Below are 15,021 nucleotides of genomic sequence, written 5' to 3'. Positions count from 1 at the left end.
ATACTAGGGCAGATCGGGAGTAATTCACTGAAATCAAGTTATAACTGTGTGAGAGGAGAATCAGGCCCAGTATCAATAGACAAGAACATAGTCACAGATAATGGTTTCCTGTTGCTAGGTAAGTGCTGAGGCAGGGAAGAAGAGATGGCATCAAGGCAAAGCAGAGATGTTTATTTTCAAAACCAGGCACGTTTCTTTTGCTGATCACATTCTACTCCAGGAACTTCCCTTTCTGTCTACAGAAAAGCTGGGGCCTGACTTTCCCCACCCTTGTACCTATTTATACCAGCGTAACACGATTTCAGTGGCATTGCCACTGTAGTGTGTATTGGTGTATCTTAGGTACTTATGTGGCCCCCGTCAGCAGAGAATATAAGCATCTCACACTGCATTTATCCTCACAATAGTCCTGTGAGGTAAGGAAGCGCTATTATCCCCACTTTGTAGTTGGGGAACTGAGGCACAGGGAGACTTAGGGCTTGTCTTTGTGGACACAGTTTGCACCAGTTACTACACTCCAAGACAAGCCCTAAGTGGTTTGCTCAGGATCACATAGGAAGTCTGTGGCTGAGCAGGGAAATGAGCAAGGTCTCCCAAGTCGCAGGCTAGCATCCTAACCACTGGGCCAGCCCGTCTGTAAAGACTTACAGGCCCGCTACCTCATTGACTTAAAAATGGGTTTATTCTACTAGTTTGCAAAGTCGGAAGGGACAGCTGTGATCATCTAGTCTGACCTCCTATATAACACAGCCCATAGAACCTCCCCCCAAATATTCCCTTTTGCTTTGTGTGGTCTTTTAGTCTCCTGGCTATATCTTACTACACTCAAAGCAAAAGGGAATATTTTGGGGAGGTTCTATATAGTGTAGCAAGACAGCTCATGGTCTCATAGCATGCTGGTACTACTTTGTCCTGTACTTACTAGCTGCCTCCTTTTTTTCCCCAACAGCAAACAAGCAGAAAGATGTTAAGACACCTGTCCCTTTGGCAGGTTACAAAATTCATGCTTTCAATGTGGCCAGGCCTAAAGTGTCTGAACCTGCTCACCAACCAACATTTTTAAGAGCAGCTGTGGCATGGGAGAGTATATGAAAAAGACAATTCCCCTTGCCCTTACCTCAGTGGCAACCAGTGAGAATGACCAGAATAGTTCCTAGAGTTATAGTAGGTGAGTTTCCTTTTGTGTTGGTAGAAAGGCTTTTTGCTGTGACTCAAGAGCTGATGAGAAGAGTCTTCAGTTGGAGGAGATCTTGGCATTTCCCATCCTTTCTGATTGTTTTTCCCCCCTCAAGCTGCTGCATGTATGGGCTGGTTTACAGTTTACTGCTGGTTATATTCCTCCCTCCTTCTCTCCCGCTTCCCAAACACACAAAGGGCAATCCCATGCTTTCACTTGGAATGATTTAGTTTAGATTAAAAGCCGAATAAAAGAAAAGTCTCAAACAGGGAGAGACTGTTCGTTTTGGTGGAATAGGGGGGCCCAGAGAGTTGAAGGGTTAAACGGGATCCTGTCACTGTACAAAACAAAACAGTTTAAATGGGTCAGGGTTAGGCGGGCCCAAGATGCCCCCATATTAATGCACCAGTTTGACTCCTTTGTAAGATACCCCCTTTTGATTCCGTTCACATTCTGGATCCCTTGGGGAGAGGCTGAATTTTTGCTATCCAAACTGCAGAATGCTAGCAATGCACAGTGTAGGCTAGGGATTATGGATTACTCTACCAGCTGGCTGTTGAACGAAGTAATACAGTGTCTTCCGCTGGCTAGATCCTTTCCATCCAGCTCAGCACGGGCAGAGTCAGCATGTTTGCTACACTGCACCACAATGACTCTTTAGTCTATCAGTTAAGTAAAGGGCTTGTCATATAGCAATTTTGATGGCTGGAAGGGATTTCATTTAACATATCATATACATTCCTGGGTCCTGTTTGACTTGTCCTGTAGATGATTTCCTACCCTGCAGGATAAATTCTATTGAGTGGTTCCTGTAGAAAAGTCTCTTGCAAGACAGGAGGGGCTATAAGCCTCTACAGCTGCAGCCCAATCATATTTAGCACCAATGGATGCTTTCAGAAGGAAAGTCTAAACTATCACCTCCAACCTCTGCACTGACTCCACACCTGCATTCCTGGTGCAGTCATTGACTCTGGTGAGAGATTGGGAATGGGCAGGGAACTCAGGATCATGCACAAGGTATACAAGCCCTCATTTTTCCACAAAAAAACTACAATCTTTCATGCTCCAGAGGCTGTGGATGTTGGGCTGTGTGTAGGTGGTCAGTTCCAAAGCTCTTACTCACATAAGTAAATCTTTAATTGCCTAAGCCAGCCTCTTGGAGTCTTAAGAGTCTCAGGCATGTAGGGGAGTCATGGGGGTGGGTCTGCTATTGTTAAATCTCAGGTTTGCCTCTTGGCTACTTGGGGATGCGGAGCCTATTTCCATAGGAGAAAACTTGTCCAGGAAGTGTCTCCTCTCTGCCCCCATTTCTCCCAGTGGCTGCTGTGATGATTGGTGCCTCCCTTGTCACTAGTGAAGTTCTGGTGCAGGGATAAGGGGAGGATGCAAATACTCCGCCAACTTGGCTGATTGGGGTGCTGGCGTAGGTGATATTCATCTTTAGGTTGAGCTGGTTAGCCTTTCAAGTTACTCTCTCTAATACAGGGCCCATCACTGCGGTATCTAAGAAGCCCCACAAAACTGACATCCCGAATTGACGTCACCCAGGGACCTCACTACGGTATGCAAGTCACACACTACCCAGCTCAAGAAAGTTATGTGATTGGATGCTCTGCGTGCCTCTTGCTGTCTCCCCTCTGCCGAGGGGCATGAGAGTTGTTTTTATTCTGTTTTAAATCCAAGGACATTAAGTTGTCCCTTCTGCAAATTCCATGGTTATTTGTTTCTCTATATTAACTTTGAAACTTTAAAGTCTCCTACCAATTTGATATTATAATTTGGCACTGCTTGGTACCTGCAGCTCCTTAGCAATTATTCAGTACCTTGCATGGTCTCCAAGGCTGCAGAAGTTTGCAGTGATTGACATCTGAGAAGACTGTGTGTGTGTGTAAGTAAGAAGGGCTGTGGAGAATGGGCAAAATGACTAAGTCTTCCAAAACCAAGACAACTTATGGGGTTCCACTCACCACTAGGCACCTCCGCCTCACTGCTCTGGAGATGAATTCTTTCCAATATGCCATCCCCTTCTTGCAGTTGCTCACTCGATCACTTTGTCATGACTCAATTGCTCCCTCTTTTGTGCTTGGCCCTCCACCCAGTTCACTGTAGTTTGCCCCTTTGGGGGGATGGGGTTGTGTATCAAAGTCTCTCTGTACCAACCAGCCAACCCAGGCAGTCTTCCAATTCACTGCCTTTCAATGGTGCCACTTCCCTTGTGGCTGGTGGGGAACCCAGGCCCACTCTCTTCTGCTTATTCCAGTCCAGGGACCCTACAATCAGCAGCTGAGGTCTGCACTGTCCCACACATTGCTGCTCCTCCCCTGGACTACTTCCTACAGTGCTTCTCTCAGGCTCTATCTCTACGCTACCCAGGTAGGCCTGTCCCTCTGGGCCAAGCATCAAAGAGAATAACTACAGAACTCCTCCTTACCACCCCTTTCTGTGCTATACCTGGCTTTATATAAACCCCAACTGTTGCTGTCCAGGTGAGCTTCCTCCTTTAATTAGTCCTCATTGCTCCTTGACTGCTCCTCCAGGTGCAGCCTAGACAATTAATTGGCTCATCTAGCCACCTTAACTTTTTCAGAGGCTGGTGTTGGGTGACAACCCCATCATAAACCTTTAACAGGATACATGAACCCAGGGGGATAATGTTGTCCCTAGTGATTCCCCATCAAATGTCAGTGAAGAGAACCACAGAGACTCTGAGAGGCTTGGGGTTTTTTTTTATGGATTTTAATTGGAAGGGGAAATACTAAAATACTAGAGGTGAGCGCTTCCTAGATAGTGTATTGATGCATTTCTCATGTTCATTTAATCCTAATAAATCTAATATCAGCATTTCTTTTTCTAAGGACAAGGTGGAAATGGAAAAAACTGGTTGATGCTCTAGATTATAGAATCTGCAGGAACTGTTGGACTAAAGTAAGGCTGGAAAGCAAGAAGCTTGAGGGATTTTTTCAGGGGTCATTTATTAAACTGCCTGGGCTGGGCTATTTCTTGATAGGTCACGATAGAAAATTGCTATTTATTGAGCAGGATCGTGCCATAGAGAGAGGCTGTGCTGTCTCATATAAATGCTTAAGTATTATTTTTTAGAGCAGGTATTTGCGTAAGAGCTTTCTGACCCTTATAGCAGACATTAATTTTCTCAAACAAGTTTTTTAGAATGCAAAAAAAAATATTTTTTTTGATACATTACACTGGATCACATGGCCTCAGAAATAAATACTTCAGGGAGAAAAAAGAGCAAATATTTTGTTCCACTGAAACACCTCCCCAAATTACCAAGTCAAGACAAACACTGTGAAAGAGAAGAAACACCTTTAGGAATAAAACGCTGCTTTTAAACAAGACTGAGGCTGTGCCAATGCCTCAGGAATAAGGCAAAGTGGAAAACATAATAGGAGCTAAGGATATCAAGTCTAAAATGGCTGCCCCTCCAGTTACTTCCTCCACTTTCTGGACCAAAAGTTGTCCCTGATACATTCCAAGAACTTATTGGCGATTTTGTGTTTTGCTGTATTACTTTCTCAACAGAGTCTGGGTGGTTAAAGCCCGCTCCCCCTCCTGCCCCGCATTAGTACCAGGTCCTGTGTTTGAATATTTACATTGTTTGTTTTAGAAATGCCGCATATACTGCCTAATTCTGATTTGGTAGTCTGTGACATCACCCCCATTTTTTAACCCTTTTAGCTTCACCCAGAGACACTCAACTGGTCTGCCTCCCGCTTCCTTCTGGCCCTCAGAACAAGAGCCTATATCCTTTATGTAGCATGCAACACCTTCTCCCTTTTTTCCCTGCCTATTCTTGCTGAACAAGCTATACCCCTCTACACATGCAGTGGGTATAAGAGGTGAAGGGAGGCTAAGCCTCCCCAAACAACTGGCCCACCACCTTTGGAGCACGCCGCTGCTGAAAAGCGCCCCAGCCATGCTCTGCCCCGCTCCTCCTCTTCCCACCTCTGCTCTGCTGGCATGGGGGCCTCACGCGAGGAGGTGAAGAAGCGTGCAAAAGCAGTGAGTGGCCAGCCATCAGGTAGGCAGGGGGCAGGCCCTGGGAGAGGGCAGCGAAGAGGTGTGAGTGGCAGCCAGGGGGGGTCTCGGGAAGGGGGACTGAGTGGCGCTGGGTGTGACGAGTGGGCAAGGCTTTAGGGGGAGGAGGCTAAGCAGAGGCAGGCCTCAGGGTGGGGCCACAAACCAGGCACGCGCAGCCTCCTCAAATGGAGGAGTCACGCGCTGCCCATGCCTCGCTATACCAATATTCCAGTCATGAGACTTAGCCCACCAAGTCTCTGCGACGCCAGTTAAATAATAATTTAGCTTATATATACCAGGGAAATGTGGTCTAGCTGAAATTACTATAAGGTGGGTGCACAACTGGTTGAAAGACTGCACTCAAAGAGTAGTTATCAATGGTTTGCTGCCACACTTGGAGTCCCCTGTCCAGTGGGCATAGCTAGTGGGACCCTGTAGGGGGGTTAGGCCTGGGTTTAGTATTATTCAGTATTTTCATTAATGACTTTGATAATGGAGTAGCGAGTATTCTTATAAAATTTGCAGATGACACGAAGCTGGGAGTGGTTTGCAAGAGGACAGGTTTAAAATTCAAAATGCCCTTGACAAATTGGATAATTGCTTTGAATTCAACAAGCTGAAATTCAGTAAAGACAAGTGCAAAGTAGTACACTTAGGAAGGAAAAAATCAAATGCACAGCTACAAAATGGGAACTAACTGTTTAGGTGGTAGCACTGCTGAAAAGGATCTGGGCTATGATTCTGGCATGTTGTATATAAGACACAGAAGGTAATTGTCCAGCTGTACGTGGCACAGTTGAGACCCCAGCTGAAGTAGTGTGGCCAATTTTGGGCACCACCATTTAGAAAGATTGTGGACAAATTGGAAAAAGTCCAGAGGAGAGCAACAAAAAATGATAAAAGGTTTAGAAAACCTGACCTATGAGGAAAGGTAGAAAAAAACTGGGCATGGTTCGTCTTGAGAAGACTGGGGACCCTGATAGCAGTCTCCCAATCTGTTATAAAGAGGATGGTAACAACTGTTCTCCGTGTCCACTGAAGGCAGGACAACAAGTAATGGGTCAGAAAGTTTTTCCTCCCATGTAACATAACTATAAGGGCATTAAGCTCTGGAATAGGCTTCCAAGGGAGGGCATGGAGTCCCCATCATTGGAAGTGTTTAAAAAAAAAAAGTTGGTCAAATACCTGTCGGGGTGGTCTAGGTTTACTTGGTCCTTCCACAACACAGGGGGCTGGACTGGATGACTCCTCGAGGTCCCTCCTTGACCTGCATTTCTATGATACTTACCAGATGGAAAGGAGAGAGCCTACAGCAAAGTCACCTCCTTACAGGCTATATCTTCTGTTGTTGCTTAAAGGATCAGAACATGCCGGGAAAGTATCTAGTAAAGGCAAAGTTGAGAACTAAATGCTACCTAGGAATTTATTAGAGGGAAAGGGCTAAGCTCCTAACTCTAAGGGTTGGGGAATCTGTGCAGAAGACCACGTTCTGATGTGTTCAGAGCTAAATGGTAGGGTGTTTTGAGATATTTCATGTAATTTCAGTTTCCTAAGACATGTTTATATAATATCAATCTGGATGCCTTTTTGACATCAGTTACTGCCCATGCTTAAATTTAAAACCAGCTCATCATGACTAGTAATAGGAATGAGGCAGATCCACTTATTAATTCTCATAAAGAGAAGGAGTACTTGTGGCACCTTAGAGACTAACCAATTTATTTGAGCATAGGCTTTCGTGAGCTACAGCTCACTTCATCGGATGCATTCAGTGGAAAAATACAGTGGGGAGATTTATATACATAGAGAACATGAAACAATGGGTGTTACCATACACACTGTAATGAGAGTGATCACTTAAGGTGAGCTATTACCACCAGGAGAGTTGCGGGGTGCGGAACCTTTTGTAGTGATAATCAAGGTGGGCCATTTTCCAGCAGTTGACAAAAACGTCTGAGGAACAGTGGGGGGTGGGGTGGGGGAATAAACATGGGGAAATAGTTTTACTTTGTGTAATGACCCATCCACTCCCAGTCTTTATTCAAACCTAAGTTAATTGTATCCACATCACCTTCAGCCCCCAACTAAAACCTCTCCAACGCATCAGCAAGGATCTACAACCTATCCTGAAGGACTCTCTCAGATCTTGGGAGACAGGCCAGTCCTTGCTTACAGACAGCCCCCCAACCTGAAGCAAATACTCACCAGCAACCACACCCCACACAACAGAACCACTAACCCAGGAACCTATCCTTGCAACAAAGCCCGTTGCCAACTGTGTCCACATATCTATTCAGGGGACACCATCATAGGGCCTAATCACATCAGCCACACTATCAGAGGCTCGTTCATCTGCACATCTACCAATGTGATATATGCCATCATGTGCCAGCAATGCCCCTCTGCCATGTACATTGGTCAAAATGGACAGTCTCTACGTAAAAGAATAAATGGACACAAATCAGACGTCAAGAATTATAACATTCAAAAACCAGTTGGAGAACACTTCAATCTCTTTGGTCACTTGATTACAGACCTAAAAGTTGCAATTCTTCAACAAAAAAACTTCAAAAACAGACTCCAGTGAGAGACTGCTGAATTGGAATTAATTTGCAAACTGCATACAATTAACTTAGGCTTGAATAGAGACTGGGAGTGGATGGGTCATTATGCAATGTAAAACTATTTCCCCATGTTTATTCTCCCACCCCCACCGTTCCTCAGACGTTTTTGTCAACTGCTGGAAAATGGCCCACCTTGATTATCACTACAAAAGGTTCTGCACCCCCCACTCTCCTGCTGGTAATAGCTCACCTTAAGTGATCACTCTCGTTACAGTGTGTATGGTAACACCCATTGTTTCATGTTCTCTATGTATATAAATCTCCCCACTGTATTTTCCACTGAATGCATCCGATGAAGTGAGCTGTAGCTCACGAAAGCTTATGCTCAAATAAATTGGTTAGTCTCTAAGGTGCCACAAGTACTCCTTTTCTTTTTGCTACTACAGACTAACACAGCTGCTACTCTGAAACCTGTCATAAATTCTCATGTTCTTTTAAATTTGTGAACCCATTGGTGTAGCCAATTAGCACGAATCAGGCTATAACAGTAGCCCTGTACTCAGGGGATGTTGACTCTTCTCATGTCATAGGCCCTTTCACAATATTAGGGAGACAAATATTATTGATGGGAGATACCGGTTAGGGCCTGATTCAGAGGTACTGAAAGCACAGCTTCCACTGATTTCCGCTTTGGGTGCTCAGCACCTTGAAAATCAGTCCCCTAGATCATTTTCTCTGCCAATACAGGAATATTCACTATGGTTTTTTAATAGTGCGTTGTCCATTCTAAGGCCCCCCAACCATGCAAACACTTAATTGAGATTACTAATCTAAGTAAGACTTGGCCCTAACTGTTCCAAGCAACAGGATTTCAACTACTTCCCAGGGCGGATTCTCACCCCACTCAATTGAATTAGCTCACTGTCAAGAAGTGTTCCCTTATATTCAGCATAAATCTTCCCTTTTCTTAATTATGCGCTATTATTCCTAGTTATACCTAGTTTCCCCTATTTCCCCTAGTTATATTTATTCTTATTTCTATGCCATCCCATTTTCCCAAGTTCTACCTAAAAAGTTCCTCTCTTTCTTTAGGTCTCAGTCCTGCAAACCCTGATGCACAAGCTTAATTTTAAGCATGAGTAGTTGGGTTGAGGTCAGTAGGATTCTCCGTGTGTTTAAAGAATGTACCCATGTGTTTTCTATGATCAGGGCCTTACTGTTCATAATTTCCAAAGAGTTCTTGCCTGTTATTTATCAGCAGTGTGCCCTTGTTGCCAAGAAGGCCAATGGCATTTTGGGATGTATAAGTAGGGGCATAGCGAGCAGATCGAGGGACGTGATCGTTCCCCTCTATTCGACATTGGTGAGGCCTCATCTGGAGTACTGTGTCCAGTTTTGGGCCCCACACTACAAGAAGGATGTGGATAAATTGGAGAGAGTCCAGCGAAGGGCAACAAAAATGATTAGGGGTCTAGAACACATGACTTATGAGGAGAGGCTGAGGGAGCTGGGATTGTTTAGCCTGCAGAAGAGAAGAATGAGGGGGGATTTGATAGCTGCTTTCAACTACCTGAGAGGGGGTTCCAAAGAGGATGGCTCTAGACTGTTCTCAATGGTAGCAGATGACAGAACGAGGAGTAATGGTCTCAAGTTGCAGTGGGGGAGGTTTAGATTGGATATTAGGAAGAACTTTTTCACTAAGAGGGTGGTGAAACACTGGAATGCGTTACCTAGGGAGGTGGTAGAATCTCCTTCCTTAGAGGTTTTTAAGGTCAGGCTTGACAAAGCCCTGGCTGGGATGATTTAACTGGGAATTGGTCCTGCTTCGAGCAGGGGGTTGGACTAGACGACCTTCAGGGGTCCCTTCCAACCCTGATATTCTATGATTCTATGATTCTTTCCCACCCACCCTTTGTCCTCACCAAGCTAAACTATCTAGTCTGATTTAGATCGTGCAAACTTTACTTATACTGGTGAACAATTGCTTATTGGAGGAGCTCAAAGGACTTCTTGGGTGAGTAAGTGCTTGCCAGTGTATCTAGGGGTTGTACTGTCATCCTCACTCAAACTCTTTAATCTTTCTTCATAAATCAGTCTCTAGCCTGCTAATTAATTTTTGTTGCTCTCTGTGAATTCAGCTGGATAAAGCTTACAGACTTTTTACCCTTTCTGTGTTGTGACAAACAAAAATCCTCACAAAGCTAGTCAATGTTCTTGTTTTCACTTTGGGTCACTCAGTGCAAATAAAAAATGCCTGAACTTTATACACCATACCACACAGGAGGACGTTTGTATCAAAACTTTATTTATTAAACAAAAAAATGCACCATTGGAATAACATTTCTATAAAAATGAATATGAGACTGTTCTACAGTGCATTACAAAACCCCCTTTTTCTTCATGTAGCAGTATACAAGAGTGTGTGTAGAAACAGTCATTTATTTTTACATCGTAAGCAAGTTTCCTTTCGCATAGAACGAGATTTACACTTAAATATTGCAGTCACTAGTCTAATTTGGTTAACAATGCTAGAATTTGACAATTTAAAGAAACTGTTTATAGGCTCAAAATGCCATTTTTAGGCCTTTTGTAACAACAAGATTTTTTTTTAAACTAAGGCTAGTTAAAGCTGTAGTGTAACCCATTTCGACCAGATTAAGGTATCACTAGTAGGCTAACAATTTGTTTGAATTACCTTGCAAAGCCCTTTAAAGGAAGAGAGAGCACTGGGTTCCTTAATGTTGTAACGATTAATTAACAGTTTATGTCAGTGTTTCACAGACACCATCTTTTGTGTGACCTCAGTGGCAGATACCAGTGAATATTTAGCAAGATATCTTTGCCAGTTACTCTTGAGTATTCTTATAGTTAGGTCTGAATAATATAGTTTCAAAACACAACACACTGAGACATGGGACACAGCAGCTTTAACAGCCAACTCTAGGTTTCCAACCAGATCTCCCTTTTATCATAAATTATCCAAAAGAAAACACTCTAAATAATAAATTAAATATTACTTATAAAAAGTACACCCTTCCCCCCAACCCTCCCATCCTACACATGGTGACAATTCAAAAATGTAGGAATTGCCAGGTATATTTTACAATAATAAAAACAGCAGTTTTCCCTTCTTCTACCAACATTGCTTTCTTGCACTTCAAAATACGTGTACAGCATACAGTGAGAGACTCTGGCCTGTGCCGCTTTATGACAGATGTACTGTATTGTTATTGTTTCTCTCCAATCAAAAAAGGTCAGAATGAAGATGCTTAAAATGCTGTCTGCTGAGATCTAAAAAGAAAGACTGAGCAAATTCAACTTGAAATCAGACAGGACACTTGCTGGCCAACAGAGAGACAAGTCAAACAGATAAGAAAAATAATCTCTGAACACTTTCAGTAGTTTGTGGCTTTGCTAATAATCAGCTTCCTTTATCCAGTTTCCAGTGCTTCCATTTCTGACAGAATATTGAATGCTTTTCATCTTATCCACCCTTTATGTTACTTATTTACACTGTACAATGTGTATGTTTGTGACCTGAAATATTTTTATTTTCCATATTTTTACATGCTTATATATAGATTCAATAATGTTTAACACCCTGACTCTGAAAACACATATGCATGTGCTTAACTTTATTACCGTGAGTAGGCTCAGCAGTAAGTTACACATATGCACAAGTGTTTGAATGGGGTTGCCAATCCTCCAGGATTGTCCTGGAGTCTCCAGGAATCGAAGATTTATCTTTAATTAAAGATTATGTCATGTGATGAAACCTCCAGGAATACATCCAACCAAAATTGACAACCCTAAGTTTGCAAGATTGGGGCCTAGCCATTTTTAATAAAATACAGATTTGGCATGCCTATTAAAGGATTCAGTGAAGATATTTGGCTGTCAAATAACAAGGGATAAGGGGCTACTGGAAACAGGATCAGAATGTTCTAATGGAAATAATCATTTCATTATGAGGTTGAGTCTTGATACAGTAAGAGACATGATTTTCTAAAGTATCACAACTGATGCCTTGGTTCTCAAGTGTGTTACTCTAGTTTTTGTTGATTCAATTCTGTTGATTGCAGTGAGTCTGCATTAGTGTATAACTGGAGTAACACTGTGGAAAATCAGACTTGAGAATAATATTGCATTTAAGAGAGGACATTTTTATAACGCAATATAAAACTCACCAGCTCCCACCAAACTCGATGACAAAGCTCCCATTCACTTCAGTGCTGAGCAGGACAAGGCCTTTTATCAACACAACAGTTCACCAAACGATTCTTACAATAAGGATGTGGGATTAGTAAATTATGATTTTGCTCTTCATGTTAAAAAAATTCTTAGGGCAAACTTTGAATGTACAAATAACTTGGCCATCATACTTCTTCCATTTAAGTTAATGGAGTTTTTCCTTCAGTGGAATCAGAGTGGTGCTATTTATGTTTGTGGTATATTTGTATATTAGTGGGGTGGTTTTCAGATTTCATTTGTTAAACAATACAAAGTTGTGAGACTAACCTGGGAATTGTGTTCACAACTAGGGGTGGGCTAACTGGTTTGGAGAAAATGAGTAATAACTCCTGAACTATTGGTAACATTGTTTTGAAACTCCAAAAAGGTAAATTAGGCCTTTGAGACTGCAATCTCAATCACCTGGGTGGCCGCTGTACTCATATGAAGCCACAATGATTTCAATTTGCAATACTTTGCAATTCATGGCTTCTTCTGGTCAGGAAGCAGAAATTCCCATACACTATGGTTTGGGCAGCTTTTGCAGTATTATCCAGCCCAAACCATGAAGTAATGGAGATCATATGGGAGTACACCAATTTTTCTGCTAGTTTACCAAGCAAAAGGATAAATGGCCTTAGATAGGTAACTAAATGTTTGGATGGTTTCCTGAACTAAGCCTTCCAAAAAAAAAAAAGCCAACCATCACCAAACTAACTTTGACAGCCAAGTTCTCAAGCTAGAGGATTCTTAAACAATGAAGTTCTTGGCAGCATTCCATCTGTGAAGTCTTTCTCAGAAAAATGAATATGATACAAGATATACAGCTGCAGAAGTGTTGACTGCAAAGTCTATCTGCTACCTGTAATGGCAGCCAAGGAAACCATTCCTAGGTGTGAATAGCTAGCTTCTTCCCCATGGCAGCTTTACAAATTCGTTACAAGTTGATTTATCTTTCTTTACATTTGCAAGGGTGTTTGTGGTAGAGAATGATTCAGTGTCAATAATTTTTCATTTTAAATATTCTGAAAGCTTAGGAATCAGTCAAAACTGAAATAAATTTTACAGCTGAATTCACTGCAAAAGTAGCACTATCAAAATATGCCTTTAAAGGTTCTGTGCCGTTACACTCATGTGAGTCTCCCATGTTTGGCTGTTTATGTAGAAGGTCAATATCTTTTGAAGTCCTAATGTGGGCGTCAGTCCTTCAAACCCGTCTGTTTAACTTTACGGAAGTGAGTTGTCTCATCTAAGTCAATACAACTTTGCAGGACTGGGGACAAAGTCTGAGCTAAAATAAATTCCTGTGTTCTCTATCCTATAAATAAACTATGGGAAAGAACAGCTCATTCTATTAGCTAATACCAAGAAATGCTAAAACCTTTCATTCTAGTTAGTAAGATGCTTCTGCTGCAAGTTGAGTTTAAAATTTGCCAGGAAAAGTAGAAGTGTGCCTATTGAATACATATTTCACATAAAAAAGTAACCAACTGAGTTTTTGGATTAATTTTTAATTTCTCCATTTTCCAAATACTCTAGCCAAGTACTAAGCTATGAACATTGGTAGATTACCTCAATTTGTTCCTCTTGCCAATCCAATTTATACAGTTTAGGTTTTGCACATAAGTCTCCTTTAAGATTTCACTTGATAGCTAAAAAAGAAGCTGTAGCCCTGTGACTTATATCAAGCTAAATGAAAATAAACTTGGGTCTACAGGAAAAATGAAGGATCTCTGGGCAATAATGCCCTTCAGAAACTTTATCAGAGGAAGTCCAGAGATTCTGAGTAGGATTATTAAATAAATAGCTACTTTATATTTGCAGGTATGACTGCAAATGCCTGCAAACTAGGGATGACTGAATTACTATGTAAAATTTAAGAATCTCCTCTTCCTGAAGACTCACAGATATCTAAAACCAAACCTATTCTGAATCTTCTTCAGGTTCTGAAATTTTGCATTTCTTTTTCAATTTCCAGTTTCTCACTGAGTTTAGAGATGGCAATGCTTTACAATTCACAAGAAAGGCTGTCCTCGAGAAATCCAGACCAATTTTTCAGACATACAAGGGTCTAACATTTGAATCAGTGGGAGTTGCACATTCACAAAATGAATATGATAATCCATGTCACAGGACAGCCAACACCATAACCAATGTTCAAATAAGCATCTGAATATCAGGATGCTTATCCAAACAAAATCCAGCTGTCAAAACTTTTGGGGTTCACCCGTCACATATTTTAGGTAATTTTGTACCATGGATATATTCAGTTTTGGGTTAATGTTCTATGGCTCAAAGCCCCTTGTTAAAGTCCTGTGAGTCAGATACTGTTTTCCAGAGTAACTTAGACTTATTCCAGAATAAGGGAGTGCAGAATTTGGCCCTATGGTCCCATTTCAAAATAATTGACAATCTGTGCTAGAAGGGAAGAGGCTCTTCTTCAGAAGCTGTATTGAAACCTGCCTTGCAGAAACAAGGTACTAGGCTGGACATCATGGGATCCAATACCAAGGCTATGAATTTGGTTGTCATCATGACAGATTTGCTTGCTTTGTTTTCAGTGGAAGTTCTTAGTTACAAATCTAACAGAACATAAAAACTCAACCTCTCACCTTCTTAACTCTTAGGAAATATCTGACTAAAATCTTAGTCAATTGAATAAAAATATATTTTGGTAAGGAACATTTTCACAAACACACTAGAGTTCCTAATGAAGCATTTGAATTCCATCCTTCACATCTGATTTCCTCTCCAATACATGACTGTAGAAAATAATCTGAATTATTACTTCTGTTACAGTGCCATTTTACGCCAAATATTTTATTCAGGGATTCACATATAATTACCCACCTAATAAAAGGAACTATTAGGTTGTAAAGATCCCGGCCCTTCCATGCTCTTTTAAAATTATGACCTACTCAAGCTTGAAATCAAAGGCAGAACTGAATGGAGTAATTCATCTGAAACTCTCTTATTGAGTTTTGCAGCCTCCTAACTGATAAATATGCAAAT

The sequence above is a fragment of the Eretmochelys imbricata genome, chromosome 5, assembly GCF_965152235.1.
Source record: "Eretmochelys imbricata isolate rEreImb1 chromosome 5, rEreImb1.hap1, whole genome shotgun sequence".
NCBI lineage: Eukaryota > Metazoa > Chordata > Testudines > Cheloniidae > Eretmochelys > Eretmochelys imbricata.
Note: the sequence above shows the minus strand (reverse complement) of the source record.